Raw genomic sequence first — 22,329 nt, 5'->3', positions numbered from 1 at the left:
TAGGGCCATGGTGGGCGTGTTGAAGGAGCTCTTGGTGCTCCTAGTGGCTCTGGTCACGGTGGTGGGGGCAAAACAGAGGCGTTGGTGCTCTGACGAGGTGCGGTGCAGCAACGTAGGGCTCCGGTGGGCTTCTTCCTCGGCTAAGGTGAGCGCGGTGTGACTCTCATCATGGCGGAGCCAGTCAGGGTGTCAACGTCGCCTTTACCGCGACGTAGAAGACGTGGTGGTCTCGCCATGGTTGTGCTCTCAGCCATGGTGAGCGTGGCCGTGCATGTGCGCTCCTGCTCCGATGTGCAACGTCATGGCTGGGGTCGTCCTTTTGGCTGATGGCAGCACGCACAACGCATCCTGGGTCTCGGCAAGCATGACCATGGCGGTCTCCCTAGCTAACCAGTTGGGCTAGGCCAGAGCTCGAAGCTTCTGCAAGGTTTCGATCATGGCGGTGCACTTTCCATTTGGCTAGGGAGGTGGTCTCAGCAAGATGGCTCACCGTAGGGTTCATGGCGGTAGGATGGTGGTGTGGTGGCGAGGCGAGGCCGTGATGAGGCGATGCAGTGCCGTGCCGAGCAGCTACGTCGTTGTAGCGGATCGGGGCGACGCTCCTGGCTCCAGCGAGGTCCTCCCCGCAGCGGCTTCCTTCTCCTCCTTGCTTCTCGCTCCTCCCACTCTCTCGGCTTGATGCTATGTGGTGCTATGCCACCAGTGGCGGCAGCGAACGGGCTGAGGGTTAGGGCTCACGGGTGTTGGCTTTTATAGCCGAGCTCCAAGGGCTCCAATGGCGGACGGCGATCGGGCGGTGGTGATACATGCAGCGCATCCGATGGCTCGCGTGCGGTAGCGTGAGCGCGGTGCAAGGGGGAACAAGGTCATGCAATTTGTGGGACCCTGGGTCCGCGCCTGCCACGCTGGTCGGCTCCCGGTCATGCATGGAGAATGCATGGGCGAGGGGAAGAAGATGCTACTGTGCTGACAAGTGGGGTCGGGTCGTTAGGCGCTTGGCGCGATGTGGCTGCGTGCGGCGCGTGATGGCTGACGAGCGGGGTCGGCTTGTCAGTGGCTGTGCGGGTGCGGGCGGTGATGCTGGGCCGGCTTCGTGGGCTACGCGCGTGAAAGGGCAGGTGAGGCTCGGCTGGGCTGAGCTGCTGCCTCCCTCTTCTTTCCTTTCTCTTTTATTTGTTGCCAATTTGGTTAGGGTTTGTCATAAATATTAAGTAAGTTAGTTAAACATCACAAAAGGCAAGAGAATCTAAATCACAAGTGGGATTAAGGATGCATGCATGATTTATTTATTTAGGAATTTAATTACACATGTGGTATGAAACCAAACTATGCTCATGATTTTTAACCTAGTTGGGTCACATCCAATCCAAAACTAGGGTTTGGTTTCTACATATGTCACTCAACATCACATAGGGCTTAAACAAAAAATTTGTAGTTGTGATTTTTGGTGTGTGGATTTTTGGGTTGTTACAGTCCTACCCCCTTAACAGAATCTCGTCCCCGAGATTAAAGCATAATGTACTCTTCAAAGAGATAAGGATATTGTAGCCGGAGGTCAGACTCTTTCTCTCATGTTGCTTCTCTCTCAGTGTGATTGCTCCATTGGACCTTGCACATAGGAATAGTTTCGCTTCGGGTCTCTTTGGTGTCTCTACCCAGAATTTGGATAGGATGTTCTTTATACTCAAGAGTATCTTGAATGTCAAGTGTATCAGTAGGAACTACTTCATCGAGCACTCTCAAACACTTGCATAGCTGTGAGACATGGAATACGAGATGTACACCCGCTAATTCCTCAGGTAGCTCAAGTTTGTAGGCGAACTTTCCAATCCTCTTGCAAATCTTGTATGGGCCAACAAATCTAGGGGCAAGTTTTCCTTTCACATGGAATCTGACAGTTCCACGTAGCGGGGATACCTTGAGATAGACAAGGTCTCCCACATTGAACTCAAGTTCTCTTCTTCTTTTGTCAGCATAGCTCTTGTATTGACTTTGAGCAATCCTCAAATTCTCCTTCACTTGAGCAACTCCTTCTTCGGCATCTTGAATCTTAGCGGAGTCAAAGAACGATCTTTCCCCCGGTTGAGACCACATTAAAGGTGTCTTACAAGGTCTGCCATACAGAGCTTCAAACGGTGAAATCTTGATGCTGGCTTGGTAGCTGTTGTTGTAAGAGAACTCTGCATAGGGTAGTCATTTCTCCCAATCAGAGCCATAATTCAGTATACTAGCGCGAAGCATGTCTTCTAAGATCTGATTCACTCGTTCAGTCTGTCCATCTATCTATGGGTGATAAGCAGTACTGAAATCAAGTTTGGTTCCAATGGACTAGTGTAGGGCTTCCCAGAATCGGGACACAAACTGAGGACCACGATCAGATACAATACTAGAGGGAGCTCCATGCAGTCTGAGGATATGCTCAACATATAGATCTGCTAATTTTTCGGCATCGGTCTTGGTCTTAACTGGTACAAAGTGAGCAATCTTGGTCAAACGATCAACAATCACCCAGATGGAATCATTGCCTTTCTGTGAACGGGGCAATCCAACTATGAAATCTATGGATATGCTCTCCTATTTCCACTCGGGAACGTCAAGAGGCTTTAACAATCCTGCAGGCCTTTGATGTTCAGCCTTGACTCTATTACAGGTGTCACATCGTGCCACATGTCCTGCAATGTGTGTCTTCATGCCTTTCCACCAAAAGTGTTTCTTCAAGTCTTGATACATCTTTGAACCTCCAGGGTGAATACAGTACTTAGAATCATGAGCTTCTGATAGAATTTCCTCTCGTAGTGCTGGATCAGAAGGTACACAGATTCTGTTCTTGAACCAGATGGTTCCTTGTTCATCTTCATGGTGGTTGGTCTTGTAGCCTAGTTTCATCAGACCACTGAGATATTCAATCTCTTCACAATTTTTCTAGGCTTGACGGATGCGATCTATGAGATCATACTGTATGCGGAGCTCATTCAACAAGCCATGCGGTAGCATCTCAAGCTAGAAATCTTCAATCTCTTCCTTGAGCTCAGGTGGTACGGATTTAGTGATCAGAGTGTGACAGTAACTCTTGCGACTAAGAGCATCTGCGACTACATTAGCTTTTCCCAGATGATAGTGAATTTCTAGGTCATAGTCTTTAATCAATTCTAGCCAACGGCATTGCCTCATATTCAAATCTTCTTGAGTGAAAAAGTACTTTAAACTCTTGTAATCGGTGTAGATATCACACTTGTTGCCTATCAAGTAGTGCCTCTAGATCTTCAAGGCATGCACAACTACTGCTAACTCAAGATCATGGATAGGGTAACGGTTCTCGTGTTCTTTCAACTGTTGAGAAGCATAAGCTATCACTCTTCCACCTTACATCAATACACAGCCAAGTCCTTGACGGGATGCATCACAGTAGACCACGAAGTCTTTGCTGATATTATGCAATGCTAGCACAGGAATTGTGGTAAGCTTCAATTTCAACTCTTGAAAGCTTTGTTTGCACTCGGGTGTCCATTCAAACTCCTTAGTCTTCTTCAGAAGGTTGGTCATTGGATGGGCTATCTTGGAAAAATTCTCGATGAATCGGCGATAATATCCAGCCAATCCCAAGAAACTTCTGACTTCTATCACATTACGGGGTTGATCCCACTCTTTCACAGCTTCAATCTTGGCTAGGTCAACTGCGACACCTTCAGCTGATAGTACATGGCCTAGGAAGGCAACTTTCTATAGCCAAAACTCGCATTTGCTGAACTTTGCGTAGAGCTGATGTTGGGCTAATTTCTCAAGCACGGTTCTCAGATGATGTTCATGTTCTTCGGCGATGGGTGAATAAACAAGGATGTCATCAATGAATACTATCACAAACTTATCCAGATCATCCATGAAAACTTTATTCATCATGTTCATGAAGTATGCGGGAGCATTCGTGAGTCCAAAGGACACCACAGTGAACTCAAACTGCCCATACCTAGTCACAAAAGTTGTCTTCAGGATGTCACTCTCTTGAATCTTCATCTGATGATAGCTAGATCTGAGATCAATCTTGGAGAAATACTTGGCACCTTGAAGCTGATCAAGCAAATCATCGATCCTTGGCAGGGGGTACTTGTTCTTGATGGTGACTGCGTTCAAGTTCCGTTAATCAATGCACATTCTCATTGAGACATCTTTCTTCTTAACAAACAGAACAGGGGATCCCCAGGGTAAAGCATTGGGTCTGATATATCCCTTCGAGATGAGCTCATCAAGCTATTTCTTGAGCTCGGCTAGTTCGTCAACTAACATGCGATAGGGTCTCTTGGCAATGGGTCCTGTTCCCAGCAAAAGATCAATGATGAACTCTACATCACGGTCTGGTGGGATACCTGGCAATTCTTCAGGGAATACATCGGGATAGTCTCTGACCACAAGCACATCATGAACTGTCTTCTCCTCTTTTTGTGATTCTGAACAGGCTTTAAGGGCACATAGGATAGAAGTGGACTTTTCGGACTGAGGTTCACACCTAATAACTTGGCCTGATGGGTCACTTGGACGTATCTAGGTGAACATGATATGATGCCTTGGTGAATGGTTAGCCAATCCATACCTAATATGACATCTAGGCTCATGGAAGGTAACAAGGTTAGGTCGGCTTCAAAGATAAGACCCTCAATGGTAAGACTCACTCCCTTACAGATGTGGGTGCACTTTAGGTCTCCTAAAGGTGAGCTGGTGATGATAGGCTTTCCATGTGGGGTTATAGGCAGGTCATGCTCTCGTGCAAACTTAGATGATATGTAAGAACAAGTTGCTCCAAAGTCAAATAGAACTGATGCAGTATTGCCTTTAACTAAAAACATACCGTACACAACGTCAGGGGTAGCATGTGCTTCCTCGGCGTCCAGATGGTTGAGACGTCCACGAGTAGCAGATCCCTTGAACTGAGGCTTCTGAGCGGCTGAGTTCTAAGGGCACTCAACGGCTTTGTGACCCGGTTGGCCACAAGCGAAGCAGGTGAAAGGCGCACCGCCTATAGGGGTTGGCGCGGGTGCCTTCCAGTTTCTAGTGCTTGATGCAGAGCGGTTCTGTGCTGGGCGTTCATTCGCTGTGCGGGGATGGTTGAAACAGTCCTGAGTGTTGCGGTCCTGAGCATAACAGTCCTGGGTGTAATGATCTTGAGCAGGGCGGAAGTATTTGGTGGTGTAGCCTCCACCACCCCTACTCGATCCAAGGTTGTCATCCCTGTAGTGGCGAGAGCGTTCCCTGGATGGTGCATATCTGCGGAACCTCTTGTGATCACGGCCATGGAAAGACTCCTCAGGCTTACGCTTCCTCTCCCTGTACTCCTCTCCAGCTTCAGCTCGATCCTTCTCGATCTAGATGCAGCGATCCACCAGAGCACGCAGCGTGCTACTCTCAATACCGCCAAACTTCAGCTTGATGTGCGGGTTAAGTCCCTTGCGGTAATAGTATAGCTTCTCCTTCTCAGAGTTCACAACATAGGAAGGTGCATAGCGTAGAAGGTTGGTGAAATGAGTAGTGTACTCGGTCACCCTATCCTTTCCCATCTTGATGTTGCGAAACTCCTTGGCCTTGGCCTCCGTGATACCCTTGGGAATGTGATACTCAGTGAATGCTTCGGCGAACTCATCCCATGAGATGTTGGCAGGGTCCTCATGGGAATCACTGAAACTGTCCCACCAGGCGTGTGCTGCACCTGTGAGCTGGTGTGTGGCAGCTCCAACACACTCATCGTTGGTGAAGGTGGTGAGGTCGAGCTTCTTTTCCACCTCCTTGAGCCAGTCATCGGCTACAAGCGGGTCAGGGTCGGTGCCATCATAGGTAGGTGGCCTCAGCTTTAGAAATCCTTCTAGCTTCCTTTGGAAGTCATTCTGCTGACCTCCCTGGCGATGGTTTGCTCTATCTACAAGAGCTGCAAGAAGCTGGGTCTGTTGTGCCATCACCTCTGCCAGGTTCGGTGGTGGTGGTGGTAGAACGTTCTCCTCAGGCGGCGGGGTATTCTCCAAGTTGAAGGGTATCCCTCCATGTCCACGGCCACGGCCACGGTTGTTGCCACCACGCCCCCTGTTGGGTTCGACTGGTTCAGGGGTGGGCGCACGTCCATGGTTCATTAGGCGAGCAGATCGACGGCTCGGCATCTGCAACACGGATCATAGGAATTTTAGTTTTTGTGCCATAAGTGCTTATAATTCAGTATGATTATGTGATTTTGACGATTTAAAGAACATTTATACTATCCAACACTCATTACAAAGAAGCAATAAGATCCATAAGATGCAATAAGATCCAAAACATTCATTACATGGGTTTTATTACATAGCTTCATCTCAAGTAGCTACACCCGAAGACTCGTGAGAATCGTACTACGCATAGTGACTCATATTACATCTCATAAGGGGTACATCATGGGATACAACTTATGGAAGCCACTGACATGACTCATGACCATGCAGGGTCATCTACTCTAACTCGTACACCGCAGCTAGGATACGACTGTTCTCGATCTCGATCTCCTCGTCAAACCTATGAAGTCAGGACATGTACTTCAAGGCCTCAGCGAGCTCCTCAGTAGGCTTAGCTCTAGGTAGGGTAGGGCAGGCGTCTAGGTTGAGGCAAGTTGGGGCTAACTCAAACTCTTCTATCCTAGACTTCGTCTTGCTGTGAATCTCCTTGGATAGTTGATCCCACATACCCTTCATCTCCCTGAGGCGCTTCTTGTCAGACTTCTACCAAGCCTGCCAAGTCCTCTCACACTTGTCATGTAGGTACTCGTTCTGCCTAAGTGCCTCGATCAGGTGACCCTGGTTGCGAACGGCCTTTTTCCTAAACTCCTCTAGCTCTTGGGTCATGGTCTTGTTCTTAGATTGGATTTTCAGCATATCAATCCCCTTGGACCTCTCTCTGTCTCCTCTATGGTTGAACTCAGCCTTCTTGTCATCCAACTCTCTCTGCAACTCCAAGACCTTGCTATCGAGGTAGCAGTTCCTATTGCCTAGGTTGGCGGCTTTGTCCTGTAAGTCAGCGACCTCGGCTCTGTGGACTTCTTCACAACGGTTGAGCTCATCCTGTAGCTTGGCAACTGTCTCAAGTAGACTAGCTTGCTCTTGTGTTCCCTGCGAGTCTCGCTCCTGGTACTCCCACAGAAGGGCCTAGTCCTGACGTCTCCTCTGCTCAAGCTGGGTCATGTACCTATCCTGCTCTAGTAGGTGGATAGCCGAGACGCGAAGGCATCTGTCCTCCTCGGCAAGGATAACTCTACCGGCTGCGAAACTCTGCTCACTAGGGGTAAGGCTGAGGTCGAGGGCCTAGGGAAGTAGTCGGAACTCTGTTGTCTTCAGGTGCTCATAGTGGTCCCTCATCACTCTGTGAAGTGCCTTGTGTGAGACAGCTCGCAGTCCCTCCTCAACTGTGTCCTCTATAGTCAACTCGATAAAAGCTAAAACAGAAGGTAAGGTAGTGCTAGCTGGGAACTCGACTGAGGTGACAACCGATCCTTCGATTCCTCCTTCCTGAACTGACTTCCCGGTGTAGGTGACCTTGACAAGCTCATCCAGGACTCCTAACATGACGAGAACTCGACAGAGGGTCTGTGCAAAACCTCCGAGCTCACATAGGTCGAAGGTAAGCTTGGCGTGGTCCAGAGGTAGCGGTCCTATAGGTGGTCATTCGACGTTCGTTGCCATCTGCATGTTTTAAGGAAATATGTGTTTAGCAGGTCAATAAATAGATAAGCCTTGCATAAAAGTAAATGCAGGGTCAAAATATAATCGAAAGAAGGGTTGTTCACGTCCTATTCTATCGTTCATTTCTGAGGGTTTCGTCCTAGGGTCAAGTATGGCTCTGATACCAACTGAAGCGACCCGATTTCCGTAAAGGGAAATCCACAGAGTCAAAGTGTAATAAGACCGTTGTAGATCATATTACCCAGATTCCAGTCGAATATCACATTCATACAATGATAATATCAGAGTACAAATAGTGCGGAATTACATAAATTATTACATCACCACATTGGCGGAATCAAAGGTAGCATTCATTCAGAACAGCTTGAAGATGAGATCGCCAAACTCGAGCGTAGGAACGAACCCCTCAACCGTCAAACTCCTCAGAGCTAAACTCCTCAACAGAACCTGTGTGCCAAAATTTATCAGTACGATTTGTACTGGCCACTCCCACCCTATGAGCAATGCTTTGTGGAAATTGGATGCAAGTTGGATATAATCACAAGGAACCTATAAGGCTGGGGTTTCCTATGTATTAGCATATCAAGTATATAATAGTATACTCAAGTTTTAACACCATTCCCACACACATTCCACCCCATTCCCATCCAGAGCCAGTTCTTGATCCTGGGATCGATATACCACCATCTCCATATCATCACCATACCATCGCTCAGTCGACAGGCCAACTCCCTCTCGGCACTGTCTCATGGCCTGTAGCCCCTGGCTACGACCGACACTCTCTCATGGGGGAAGAAGAGAAGGACTCATCTCGCTATCTAGTTTAAGCGACACCCAGCAAAGGTCCATAGCCGACAAGTCGGCACATGTATCGATCGATCAACTATACACTCTGTAGAGGTTTCACATAATCACAAGATCTGCCTTCTTTGCTAACCGTCGTCAACTAGGCTGATTCCGGCCACTTGCTAGCCTAGGATAATGCCACTCTACCATTCAACCCTGGTACACCCCAAGTCTAGTCTAGGGTGGCTGAAACTGTGAGTCATGAGCCGGGTCCACATGGTCTCCATGAAGTCTCGAAAGGGTGTGGGGGAAATCCTCCACGCCCCGTACCTCCTTACACTATCCGCTATCAACCTAGCAGTGGTGGTAATATCCTACCAAGTAGTCCAGCCGTCCCGCACCATATAGGGCGAGTGGTACGTAAGGCTTCCCGGTGAATCTGAGTACTAGTAAGTCCTTAGGAATGACCAAGCCAGAATGTCTTCATCAGGGTTTCCATTTACCGTGCCACCATAGCACCTCCACCCCGGGCTCCTCCCATCACAGGTTCACACCCAAGACCACCTCATATACCATTTACCCACCACAGGTATTTATTCCAGGGGTGCCCAGGTAGCACCTCACGACAAGACTTTCCCTAGGCTTGTCGTATACTCCAACTTGATCGACATAACCCTTACCCTCCACACACCCAAGTCACACACGCAGCACTCTCCCCATAGTCCAGATAACTCTAGTTTCCACCATGCATCAGTGTAGTACAAGCATAGTAGAAGTAGTAAGCAATGAAATATAGCAGCCAGCGTGTGTCTAGCCTAATAGCAGGGTAAGCAGGGGTAAGGTTGCGTCAAGGTAAAGGCCATCAAGTAAGCATACTACCATGCAAGTCCTATCGTAGTGTCATTATAACAATAAAGTAAAGCAATAGCAGCTCTATATTAGCCATGCGTAATAGGTGCTACGAGACTGGGTGGGATGTGACACCTTCAGTGTAGTCATCTCCATACTCCTCACGGTACTCTCGGTCCTCGTCTGTCTGGTTCTCCTCCGAGTCTACAAATGATCACATTATAGTCACGTTAGCGACGTCTATAGAATAGCACAAAGAAGCAACAAAAATTCAAAAGAGCCAAATGCACACAAACATGGGTTCATTGCGTAGAGCTCGATTTTAGATGAATTTTGGTCCTGGTCTTGTATTTTTCTGAGTTCGTATGAATTAGTTATGAATTTCTGAAGTTTCAATCATTTTTGAAAATGGGAAAAGGCTGAATTAATATCGTGCTAACACGTGTCACGCTCCTGTTGGTCCACGTGGCATGCTGACATCAGTATGACGTCAGCATGACGTCATCATCTCGGTTCCGAGCTGACAGGTGGGGTCCCACTAGCGGTGTCACTGACATGTGGCCCTGGTCAGCGGTCAACGTTGACCGGTCAATGGCTAATACAGGCCGGGCCTTGACTGGGCTGGTTGGGCCTAGATTTGGGCCAGGCTTGGCCCGCCACATGGCGCGCACTGGTGCAGCCACGTTGTCTTACTGGGCCACTAACGGGACATGATCCACGGGCGCAGGTGAGGCGCGGTTCAAGGTGAACCCGCCCGTGTTGGTCCATAGACCGCAGAGCCGGTCTATGAAGGACTTGGTCCACTTACTCCTTCCTAGGGTTCGGTTCACGTGCACGACGTGGTCGTGGTCGGAGCTCGGCGGAGCTACTCGGGACGTGGTCGGCGTGATCGTGGTCGGCGTGATCGTGGTTGGCGTGATCATGGTCGGCGTGATCGTGGTCGACGAGGGAAAAATCCCCTTCTCTTCTCCGACGGGGCTCCCACCGGCGGTGAGGTCACCAGCAAGTCCCCACGACGGTGCTAGCGTCCGATTAGGGTAGGCAATAGCTTCCCTATGCTAGGGCGACTGCGACGGTGGGGTTGGGGCGATGGCTAGGGCTTCCTAGGGATCTGGCCACGGTGAACGGCGGCGTGGGTTCGTCGGCGTGCATGGACAGGGCTGCAGTGGTAGCGAGAGCCCCATTGGAGGAGCGTGTGTGGATTTTTGGGTTGTTACACAAAGTCTGCAAACCAACCAACCCTTTTCCAATAACTCCAATCAAACTCAACCAGCACCTCAAAGCCAACCTAACCCCTAGTCAAGTCTTGTAGTTCAGCCAACTCCCGGCACCCCCTACAACCTCCCACCACTTCAAAGATCCATAGATCCCAAATCCCCATTATAAGGACTCCAAAGCTCACCTTGGCCGTCTTCCTACAAACCTATCACCTTACCAAAGTTCAATGGCAAGAAAGACCCAGGACAGTTCATCATGAGCTTCGAAGCAGTCACAGCCTCCGTTGGTGGCAACAATAGGGTTAAGGCAACCAAACATCCCAGAAGACATAGCCATTGAAGCAACGATTAAGGGCCTCTGTATCAGAGCCTTCACATGCCTCCTAGCTAGAGAAAAGCCCTCAACTATTGAGCAGTTGTACAATGAGTTTGAGAAATACTGCAGATCCGACAACGACCTCCATACAAGATTGGAAGACTAAGCGTAGTACAAGCAAGCTCAAAACAACAATAGATCCGCACCAACAGATAACAAGAGCCAGAACCAGTCACAGCGAGGGCCAAACCAGCATATCTTCAACATAAACAATCAAGGCAGCAATAAGCAACATCAACAGCCTTTGTAGGCTAGCCAAAGTAGCAAGCCACAGAACCAGCAAGATAACAAAAGAGACAACCAAGGCAGAAATTGGAACAGAAACCAGAATCAAAAGCCGCAGAGGCAGTACTGTTTTTTCCATGGCAAAAATAAAGGACACATCACCACAGACTGCCCAAATGCCAAGGAAACACAAGAGAGGATAAAGAGGAAGTAGAACCCATGGCCTCCGTCGCAGCAGCCCACAAGAGAGATCAACCACACCTCCGCCGTGCCTTGGCAACAACAACAATATTGCCCTATATACCCAAGCCTCCACTCTACCCAAATAAACCCATCCACCCTAGCAGCAGCATACTACCCAAACTTTCTGCCAGCATGGTGACCCAATGCTCAACAACCACCACAAAGGGGCAGTCCAATAACTATCGAGCTGAGGCCAACTTAGCATATATAAACCCTAGGCCTCCTCACATTACCTATATGGAGACAAACTAGCCTATCCAAGCACCACTTAGGCATATGGAAGCCTTACCCCCACCTCCGCCAACAACTAAAATGGCTACTGTAAGGAAAATGGACCCTAGGCCCATTTACTTTGGATTTTGGTGTTTGATGACCAACACAACCAAATTGGACTAATGAATTTGCAAGTAATTGTTTTGTAGTTCAATAGGATGCAAGACGTGACTTAGACGAAGGCGACATGATAATCCCACGATCAACACCATAAGCAAGACCCTAGAAGCACAAGAGAAGACCCAAGATATCAAGCAAAGTCCAAGCACGAAGATGGGAACCAAGTCGGACGTAAGATCACGAAGAAATGAGCTCGGCAGAGGAGACCGGACGTGGCCCTATGAGGACCGGACGCGTCCGATCAGTTGCTCGGCAATAGCATGCGTCAGCAGCAGTGACCGGACGCTGAACGAGGCAGTGACCGGACACACGGACTTCACAGCAGGTGTCTATACTCTATAGGGCCCGCCACTTAACATTACCTCCTATATTCTTTTATGTGACAGCTTGCTTCTCAGTTAGAATAGTAATGCATGTTGAGATTGGATCCCATATATAGATCTCTTCGCCACTTTGGGAGCCGCACTAGGATGCCGCATGCATGTGATTTCATTGGTTTGACCCAATCCAAACATCACCAGCTAGCAATGGTTTCTTCTTAGCTAGAACTCGAAGCCATGGGGTAGTGGCACATGCCTGTTGGATCGTACTTTTTTTCTCAAATACGCAAAAGATTTGTATATCCTTGTATTAAGAAGAAGAGTTTAAACATATAGACAACGCGTCTCTATCGAACATCGAAGAAGGTCGACCAAAAACAGTCGTAGCTGGACCATCCTAGCAAAAGACCTTTAATTTCGATATTACATAAATAGAAAACAACTAGGTGGCCTTGCGCCTCCACGACTGCCTAGATGAGCCCTTTCCACCATCTGGGAAGAGCGCTTCCAGTGCTTCGGCATTGGATGTAGTCAGGTTGCCGTCGAAGATCTTGTGAAAGGCCTCCAACTCCTATGTGGATGGCGCTGATGGAACCTTGGTGTAGCCCATACGCTGCATGATCAGCACCTCACCTCGCTTGGAAGCAGGTACTCGAGAGGGGCTCTGAGCCACCAATCGCCTGCTCCACATCGGCAGCACCGGCTTAGCAGGAGGCTGCTTGGGAGGCTCCCGAATAAGCGAAGAGTCAACCTTCTTCAAAACACACCTAGTGAAGCTCTTGAGGTGGCGTGCGATGGAGCTATCGCTGACATCGACCGTGCGGTCCTCTAGAGGCGGCGTACTGAACATGTCTGCCACCACAGCGGGCTCGGCCAGACCGAAGCCAGGCGAACTACCCACCTCGTCCTACGTAGGCGTGTCAGCTCCTGTGGTGGTCTGCGTGGCTTGAGGTGGCATGACCTGAGACTGACCGCACTCGATAGGCGGTGGAACCAAGTCCGCTGCCAACTGAGCAGGGTGGGAGGCCATCATCGAAGTGGCGCAGGTGCATGCACTGCTGGTTGTGAATGAGGCAACCTCCTCCAGCATCGGATCCTCCGAGACTTCGCGTGTGGCGTGTGGCATCCGGGTAAGGTCAGAGCAACAACAGATCGAGCTCAGAGAGGCCCTAAATATGGCGCGTCTCACTGGTCGGCTCGCCATGACCTTCCCAGCACCAGCACTATCTGTGGCGCAGAGGAGGTCGTTCCCACAACGGTGACGTCCCCCCTCGCCGTCGTCGACGTCTCCGGCGTGGACGCCCTCCACCGCCACGCCCAGCCGCACTCGACGTAGCTCCATCTGAGCCCAGCGTGTCGCCCTGAGTGCGCGAGGTGTCACGACGACCTTGTCTAGAGCGTCCAATGGGCAGTTGGGTGTCTGAGGTACGCTCCGGTCCAGGTCGTCCTGGCCAGACTTCTATGGCACCAGATGTGCCAGAGGTAGGAGGCACCATCCGCCGTCGTTTGTAGTCCCATGCGAGGTGTGGGAACCCCTTGCATCGAAGGCGGTATGGAGGCAGCCGACAGGTTGCCTCCCTATGCGTGGTGGAGAGATAGTTGAAGCACTTCTCACACAGGTCTACCGGGTAGCGGGTAGGGGCCCAATGGTTCACCGAAGATGCAGTGCGAGCGGGTCGTGCCCCGCCGGCGCCACATGACGACCACTACGCTAGGACCTCACGCCAGTCGTCAGCGTCCGGAGTGGAGATGCACTGGCAGGCGCTAGAGCGTGGACTGAGCTACATGTGAACTGGTACACGCCGCTCATGATCATGTCCGGCTGCCGCTTCCTTGCCTCAGACAGGTAGTCCGTGAATGAATCATGGGCGTGGCCGACGGTGGTTGTTGCGCTTGCGCCGACGGCCGGTGCACGCCTGATCGGTTGCTTAGCTGTAGGCGCCAACCACGACGATGGAGCGCGGCCGATCTCTTACAAGCAGCGGTGACTTCCTCGGCGCCTACGGCTCACGAAGAACCACGTCAAGGTAGGGGCTTGGGTAGATGGTCAGCCACACTTCCACATCGGAGTCGCCGAGGTCATCGTCCACCCAACGACGGGCCTTCGAGCGCCCTACCGAATTTCCCCCAGGCTACAAGGGAGTGGCGTGTGGGGAGAGGGAGGACAATGGCCTCAGGATGAGCTGCTCCTGTTGGTCTAGCACCCATCAACTCGAGGCCCAGACGGGTCGATGAGGAAGGCGTCGAAGGGGTCGGCGTCTGGTGAGAGGTGGGGCGAGCTGGGGGTGCTCGGCGGCGGCGGGGTGGGACCGGAGCTGCTCCCCAAGCTCGACCATGGGGCGACCATTGTTGGGGCGCCAGCGGAGGAGGTGGCCGCAGCCGCATCGTCCGCCACCGGTGGCCAGGGGGCGTCAGAGGAGGGGCCCGACGGCGAACTCCGGCTGCAGCTGGGGAGATGGGACGCCGGTGGATGAGGAGGAAGCCACGGCGGTCTGTGGAATGGGCGCCGACGGCGACTGCTCCACGTGCTCGCCAGCGCCGGAGCCCGCGCGAGGACGAGCAGGTGACCAGGAATCGCTAGATATAGCCTCCAGGCGCGGCTCCAGTTTGTTGGCGACGGCGACGGCCGCCACCGGCGCATGGGGATCGACGGCGGAGCAGTCTGACTCGAGCAGCGGCATTGCCCAAGCAGCACTCGAGTGAGGAAAAGGAGAGGGGGGTCGGACGCAGGAAGGGTAGGGTAGGGGTGGGGCGCCGCCGGCGGCGGCGGGGTAGGTGCCAAGGGTCCTAGGGTTTGGGTGGGGAGTTAACACCCCTTACTTACCAGGAGAGAGCAGTCGGTGATGTTGACTCACGCTGGGATCGAGCAGAGGAGTTGCACCTGCCGACTGAAAACCATGCTTAGCGCTAATCATATCCAAGCAACGTACCTCTTTGATTTGCACCTGGATATGGTTGTGTTCATATTCGGGTGATTATGAGCCAACCAGTTTTCAGTGTTTTGCGCGCCTCCAAAAAGTTTCCAGACACCACAACCTGATTAAACACACGCTGGGGAAGGACTGTCTACCTTTACACTTTTCTTGATTGATTGATCATCATCCCGCTCGCCCGCCTCAAGGCTAATTAGCTAGCAGCCATTTTTTTCTCGGCCAAACCTTCATTGGTCTCTATTTTATCTTTATATATATATATATATATATATATATATATATATATATATATATATATATATATATATATTTCCATATAAATAGAGCGCACACATATCAGTGCACGCATATAAATATAGTGATAAATATAGGATCTTAAATAAATCGACAAAAATTCATCAAACACGTAAGTAGCTTTATTTAGTTTTCTTCTATCATTGCAGAAATTCACTATGTATTTTTCTGCACTCGTTGTCTTTGCCGTCCACCTGAGGTTCCTTTATTTCTTCCAAAAAGGGGAGGCCTTCAGAACTCCTAATATATGTTGCTTAAGAAGGCTGCCGGCTCATGTTTTGTACTTTAGTTATTACTTTTGTTCTCGCTGCTTCCTTCGATTCCACCATATATATGGCTCTATTATATTGTTCAATCCATGATAGCTTAGTTTGAACAACCGTGTCAGCTCAGCAGACGCGCGACAGTGCAATCTATAGTAAAGTTTGATGTCTTGATTAAGTACTAGCTAGTTATCACATTTATTTTATCATCCTATCCATTTATTAAGAGCTCTTTTATGGTACACCATACTTGTTCAATGTTTTTAGTGTTTTTACCATAATAATTATTTATAATTTTACACAAATGCATGTTCATATATTGAGAAATTTACCCTAGCTGCAAGTACACCCAAAGTAAAAATAGTTACTTTTCTGAAATGCCCTCTCAAAGCCTAATGTACAGTATCGGACTAAGCATAGGCATTCGTAGAAGGAAGCGTGCAAACAACACTAACAATTAATTAAGTACCCACTAGTCTTGATCTTTACCTTTTTATTCATATGATCCTTTTCGCTACGTCATGGCTTGTGTATAAACAAGTTACGTGATAGGGTAGTTTCAACAACTGCCACTAAGAAAGTGAGGATCATATTTATAAACTGAATATATACAAAATGACGCTGGGGACCTCTAGGCCTTGGTCCTGCTTTCATTCCTTTTTCTACTAATAATCTATCTATCATCCAGAGCCCCACCAATCATCGGCATGGCAGAGGTCTTAATAACACCATAGTGATATTCCCATCTTGGATCAGTCTGATCGCGCGTATGAAAGTTTGATGTAGGAGTATCCTTGATCAATCGGTGGTAGTTGAGTGCAGATAGCTACATTGATAGAACATTGACAGTTGAGCTTCATTCAGGTCTGGCAGCTGACCAATGACTTGCTGACCCAAACCGAAGAACTGAAAAGGAGCATTTCCAATCTCCACCCAGAAGTTGCCTCTGCAAAATTTCACACTGCACTGTCCAAGACCCACTTTCAAGGACCTCAGTCTCAGAAAAACCTATGAAGTGAGGTACTGAGGGAAGATCAACAAGTCTTGCTCTGACGAGAACTCTGGTCAGCTTTTTCTTGTTGTCCACCCACGAGAGCAATTTTCCAAAGGATCCAATAGCATTCTGCAGAAACTCCCAACTCCAATAGTCCTGGGGCAAGTGTTGAAGTAGGCACGTCTCCTCGCCCTTCATTGTGCTTGGTGAAGGTGAAATGGACATCTTGGTAAGGATACGGTCCATTTAGCACAAAGTTATCACGATCAATGTGGTACGCAAACCTGACATAAGCTTGTCCGAGAAGAAAGGGCTGGATATCCTATATTTTTTCTAAGATATATTAATCATATCCACACAAAAAAATATGATTTGATATGATTAATATATCTTAGAAAAATCATATTTATTTTTTTGCGGAATTAAATAAAAATAATTTTTATATGAAAATTATAGATCTCGACAAGATCTATAACTTTCTAGTTTTGAGTTTTTTCATTTGAAGTCGTTAAGATGCTCAAAAAAAATCAATGACATATTTAGATATAAGGATATTTTCGACTTTTCACACCTGCAGTTCGACGACGTTAGAGCCCAAACTGACGGCAGTGGCATGGAGGGCACAAAAAAGTTGGAGCAGTGGCGCTGAAGACCGCTGAATTCTTCCAGGGGTACACAAGGCATTGCGATCTTTTTTAATTGCACACAAGGAATTCCCCCAAGGAGAAAAGTAGTTATTTGGACCATGGCCTCCCCCCCCCCACGAGCGCCCCCAACGGGCGACTCGGGGGCTACCTTGCCGGCACCGTAAGAAGCCGCCCCTCCCCGCCTCCCTCTGGCCGCCGTCGCCGCCATCCAGCGTGCGGCGACGGCAGCCAGCGGCGGCCCTGAAAAAAAGGGAGCCCGGCCGCAGCACCCCCTCCCTCCCCCTCCCCCTCCTCCTCCACCCCCACCCGTCATCTTCGCCGGCGAGTTGGTGTGGCCGGCCGAGCGGCGAATCTAGGCCCCCGTGTGCGGATCCGGCGCCTGCTGCTCCAGTGGCGGTTTCCCCTCGGTGCTTGGCCGTCTAGCGGGGTGCTCGGCATGGGCGGCCTCCGGGGCCTCACGTTCCGCGCTGGATCCCCACGCCTTGTTGCAGTTATGGACGCCGCGCTAGCCGAGGTAGCGTGCCGCATGGTCGTAGGCCTCTTGCGCTGTTTGCGGTGGCGGAGGTGGCGCCCGTGACGACGCATACCGGGCGCCGGTGGACGCGGCCATCGCCAGGGGCGCGCTCTAGGCCGAGGTGCTCGTCGGATACGTCTCTGCGCTGGCCTCCACGCTGGGAGCCAGCGGCCAGATCTAGCCGGCAGGCTAGCTTCAGGCGCCGGCTGCCGGGGACACGGCCGGGGCGCCTTCCCCTAGCATGCAGTGGTGGCGGTGGCCTTCCCAAGCCAGCCAGGTCGAGGCCATGGCCGACTGCCTGCCAGAGGCCTATGCTGGCCAGGGCCGAGCCTGGTCTGCTCCTGCCCGTCGGCGCCGTGGCTGACCTCCCCGCGCGCAGATCTGCCCAGAACCGTGGCGGGGCGGTTGCCAGCATCTAGATCTGGCCGACCACTACCTACGGCGATTGCCATCTTCCCCCGGCCACCACCAGAGTGCTCCCCAACCTGCTCAAGGCGGTGGCGGGGCCAGCTTCCCGTTGGTAGCTGGGGCTAGGACTTGCAGCGGCCTGTCTGTCGACGAACAGTCTGGGTAAACACCTTGCCCGGTTTCTACGGGCCAGCGGTGGTGACGCAGTCTGTGCCATCCAACTTCCTGAAGGCGTCGTCGAAGTCTATGTTCATCGGGAGCTGGCTAGGGTTGAAAGACCTACTAGGGTGCTTCTACCAACATTGTTGGCGTCTGTGAATGTCAATGTCCTTCCTGAAGGCATCATTGGGGCACTTTGTGCAACCTTCTACCGCTCTCGCTGGAGTTGATCCTTCCTGTGTTGTGCCTATGTGTGCTTCAACCTCCTCATCGTGATGGTTTGTCCAGCCTGCTTGGTGTTGCCGTAGTCATTTGGTCTTTGACGGATGTTTTACCATCGTTGCTACTTGAGCGGATACTTTGCCGCCGTCGCTTCGGGAGCCCCCCTCAGCTTCTGAGGACGTGTTAGCCCCCCTCTTGCGGATACTTTGCCGCGTGGAGTTTGGCGGATGCTTTGCCGCCGTGTTGCTCGGGCGGATACTTCGCGCCGTGGTCTCGCCTCTTCTCGGTGGATGCTTTGGCACCGTGGCTTCATCTCCTTCGCTGGCAGACTTGAGTCGATGTATTTTTTCTTCTATTCTGTTTTGGTTCCTAACAACTTGCTCTGTGGTTCTGTAACCTGCACTATGAGAACTCCCGTAGATGCGCCGTTAATGCCGTTGTTTCGGCACCCTTCTTCTTAATGAAATACGCATGAAGTCGTGTTCTTTCTAGGGGAAAAAAGAGATGGAAGGAGAGCTTGAACTGCTCAGATTCAAATGACTGGAGGTTGTGAACAAAAATCCCCACAGGTTTAGGGCCTGTTTGGAACGCAGGAATTTCACAGGAATCACACAGGAATTTTATAGGAATCAGTTCAATTTCACAGGAAAAACGCAGGAACGGGATAAAAATCCCGCATTCCAAACAGGCCCTTAGAGAAAACAAAGAATTTGAAAACTCGATTAGACAGCTGGGAGACTCTAAAATGAGCGGCACTGCCTCCAATGGAAGCCTGAAGGAGGAGACCCACGGAATCAACCGAAAAGGCGAAATTTGCATCTTCCAAAGGCAGCGACGAGAGCAAAGACGAGGTGCCTCCAATGGGAAGACCAAGCTTGCGCCAAACCTCCTTTTGGATCGAGAGACCCGGCTCAAAGGAGAGGCCCGGGAGGGAGGGAGCAGCCATGGGCTAGGAGACTTACGAACGTTGGCGAGAAGACGATGGAGGGGCCGAGCTCGGGCACCCCCAAATCACTCGGGGATGACCAGCAAGAGGGCTGCACCGTCGCCGGCCAGAACACGAACGCCCGCGGAGGAGCCCATCACATCATCTTCTTCAGCCGCCTCCCGCTTGGTTGCGGCAAAACATCGAACAGTTTACATGCAAGCTCGTCGAGGGAGTGTCGAGGGAGTGGTTGAGGTCGGAGCGGCGTCCTGCCTGATCGAGCTGGGGCTGGGACGGCGCTCCTTGTAGCAGGGGGCGGCGTGGCTGCCGGAGCAGGGGGTAGCGCTCTGCTCAGCAGCTTGGCGCACCACGGCACAAGACGGCCGTCGCCAGCGGCGCGCAACCTGGTCTGTCGGTCGGCACCTCGACTGGGGCGGCGCGGCACCGCAGGGAGGGAGCCACAGAGTTCGGCGACGGCGACCCGCGCCAGGCCCCGGCGGGGCGGCAGCCGGCGGGGTGTCGGCGCTCGGGCGAGTCGGCCTCAGCGCTCACCTTAGGCTCGCGCCGTCTCTGCTTATTCCCTCTTTTTTGTTAATTTCTCTTGCAAGGCTATAACTTTACTGCTGCATATGTAAATGCAGAAAATTATTTGCCCACTGCAGAAGGTTGAAAAAACATCCTCTTTCTGGATCTACCAACTATACCCTCGCAATTAAAAAAAAAGATCTACCATGTAAAATACAAAATCAAATGTTTCACACCAGAACGAATTCAAATGAATTAAATATCAAAAGATTATGTTAGATACTGTGGGGATCACGCCAGATGTTTCATCTCATGAAATTCTTGAGAATGTAAATTGTAATACATCTGTTATTAAAATAAACATCCATTTCCACAGTATGAGTTCTACCGTTGTTGCAGTTACTTAGCACAATTCCTTATGGTTGGCCCTTGGTTTCCTAGCTGAGAATCACTCGTTTCTTTCCAAGTATTGCAATGTTATGAGGAATCGGCCCCTTATTTCTTCTGACGATGAGTAGCAGATATTGGCTTAGGACTAATTTACTTGCTTCGTGTTTTATTCTCAGCTGTGGTGTTACGATAATTTTGTCCCATCTCTTCGGAGGCCTTACCTTGAATTGCACAATAATTCAGAACCAATGTGCTCAATTAGTTACTTCACTTGCAATGATGTATGCTTCTTAGTTACCGGATCTATGGATGAGACTGCCAAGGTAATATACATACACCTCTATCTTCATAGCAAAATATAATAACAAAAATGTGTAATGATAAAGGCATTGTTTTCTATGAATCAGGTGTGGAAGTACATTGAAGAGCTTCCTAAAACTTGTGCTCATGCACTTGAATCAATTATTAAACCTGAAGCGACACTTAAACACACAGATGGTGTCACTGCTGCTACCTGCTATATCTCTGGTGCTCCCAAACCTACAGGTACTGACAGCAATAAGCCAACTTCTCTTAAATTAGTGCTCTGTTGCAGTACTCTATCTCTTTTGTGGAATTTGGTGTTCTATCATTCAGTAGAACAGCCGACTACCATATAATATAACTTCTGAATTGGCCTACCTTGAACATTTTTGTACGACACAAAAACTATGTTTCAGAAATATAATAAGAGTGCACATATTTCTTGAATTTTGCTAGGCGGAAAAGGTTACTGTGCTTTGGCCTGGGACTAATTTGTGCTGTAGCATCATGTTTAACTACAGGAAGAAGGTAATGAAAATTTTGCTGTTCTGTTAGTTTGCTAAGAGAACTAGCTGCTTGTTGGCATGCATGTCCTTGCCTATGTATATTGAAGCATGTGTAGCATGACAGTCGAAGCTTTTAACCTATGTCGTGGACAAGATTATTGTTTTCTGAAACTCTAACCAGTGGTCTGAGACTGCATGTCTAACAATTTTTTTGTCTTCTGTTTATATAAAAAAAAACTTTTGAAGGCTTCTGTACATTAATTAAACTATATTTAGTTCTTCTTCTTCACCTGTCTACGTAATCTTTGTAGGATATTCATCAGCCATGAGCACGGATTCAATATGGTAGATATCTACCCAGAACAACAGTTGTGAAATTGGATGGAAAGGCAGCAATCCTGGATATCTGAACAAAGGGGAAGTAACTACGTCATGAGACATCAAAGTCAGAGTGAAAGGCACCTTACTCTTGCAGTTCAATAATGGGCATATTGTCATCTGGTTAATTTGTAACTTGAAATGACCATCCAAAAATTTTAACTATCTAATTCCCCTTTGAGCAAAATTCACAGCCAGTCCATGAACTTGGCCGACGGTGTCATCCACGTTCCTGAACTTCTAAAGTGATATCTGTGGGTCCCTAAACATGACAGACGGTGTCATCCAGGTCCCTAAACTTTGAAGGTGATCACCGCAGGTCCCTAAACTTGGCTGGCGGTGTCGTCCCGGTCTCTGAACTTTTCAAGGTGATCACCGCAGGTCCCTAAACTTTGCAAGCAGTGTCATCCCTGTCCAAATATAATAATATTAAAAGTTACCTATAGTATTAAAAGTTTTCTCTATTAAAAGATACTTCTAATTTTAGTATTATTTTAAAAGTTCTAATTTTAGTATAAACCTAATATATTTGTTGTTGTAAATTATTTTAATACTTTAATTTATTTTTTGCTGATGTAAATTATTTTATATAATTTACATTTTTATGATAAATATTATATAAATAATGATTGATTAATTGACACAGGTTGGATCCACGTTTAACGTACAGTCAGCGTACCACGCTAGATTATATAGTAGGTTAGACCATATTTGGACAGGGATGATATCGCTTGCCAAATCTAGGGACCTGCGGTGGTCACTTTGAAAGTTCAGAGA

At 49.4% G+C, this 22,329-nt stretch overlaps 1 long non-coding RNA gene across 1 annotated transcript; it reads right to left on the bottom strand.

The window, feature by feature from the left end:
- Nucleotides 1–7,985: 7,985 nt before the first annotated feature.
- On the bottom strand, nt 7,986–20,064 carry LOC136545123 (uncharacterized). Its single transcript, XR_010780922.1, has 3 exons — nt 19,488–20,064; nt 9,453–9,521; nt 7,986–8,129 (listed from the first exon to the last, which is right to left on the bottom strand). It is a non-coding gene; the product is annotated as an uncharacterized lncRNA (long non-coding RNA).
- Nucleotides 20,065–22,329: the final 2,265 nt, after the last annotated feature.

Source organism: Miscanthus floridulus, chromosome 3 (genome assembly GCF_019320115.1).
Source record: "Miscanthus floridulus cultivar M001 chromosome 3, ASM1932011v1, whole genome shotgun sequence".
Lineage (NCBI taxonomy): Eukaryota > Viridiplantae > Streptophyta > Magnoliopsida > Poales > Poaceae > Miscanthus > Miscanthus floridulus.
The sequence above is the reverse complement of the archived record's forward strand: the minus strand, read 5'-3'. Positions and strand labels throughout refer to the sequence as shown.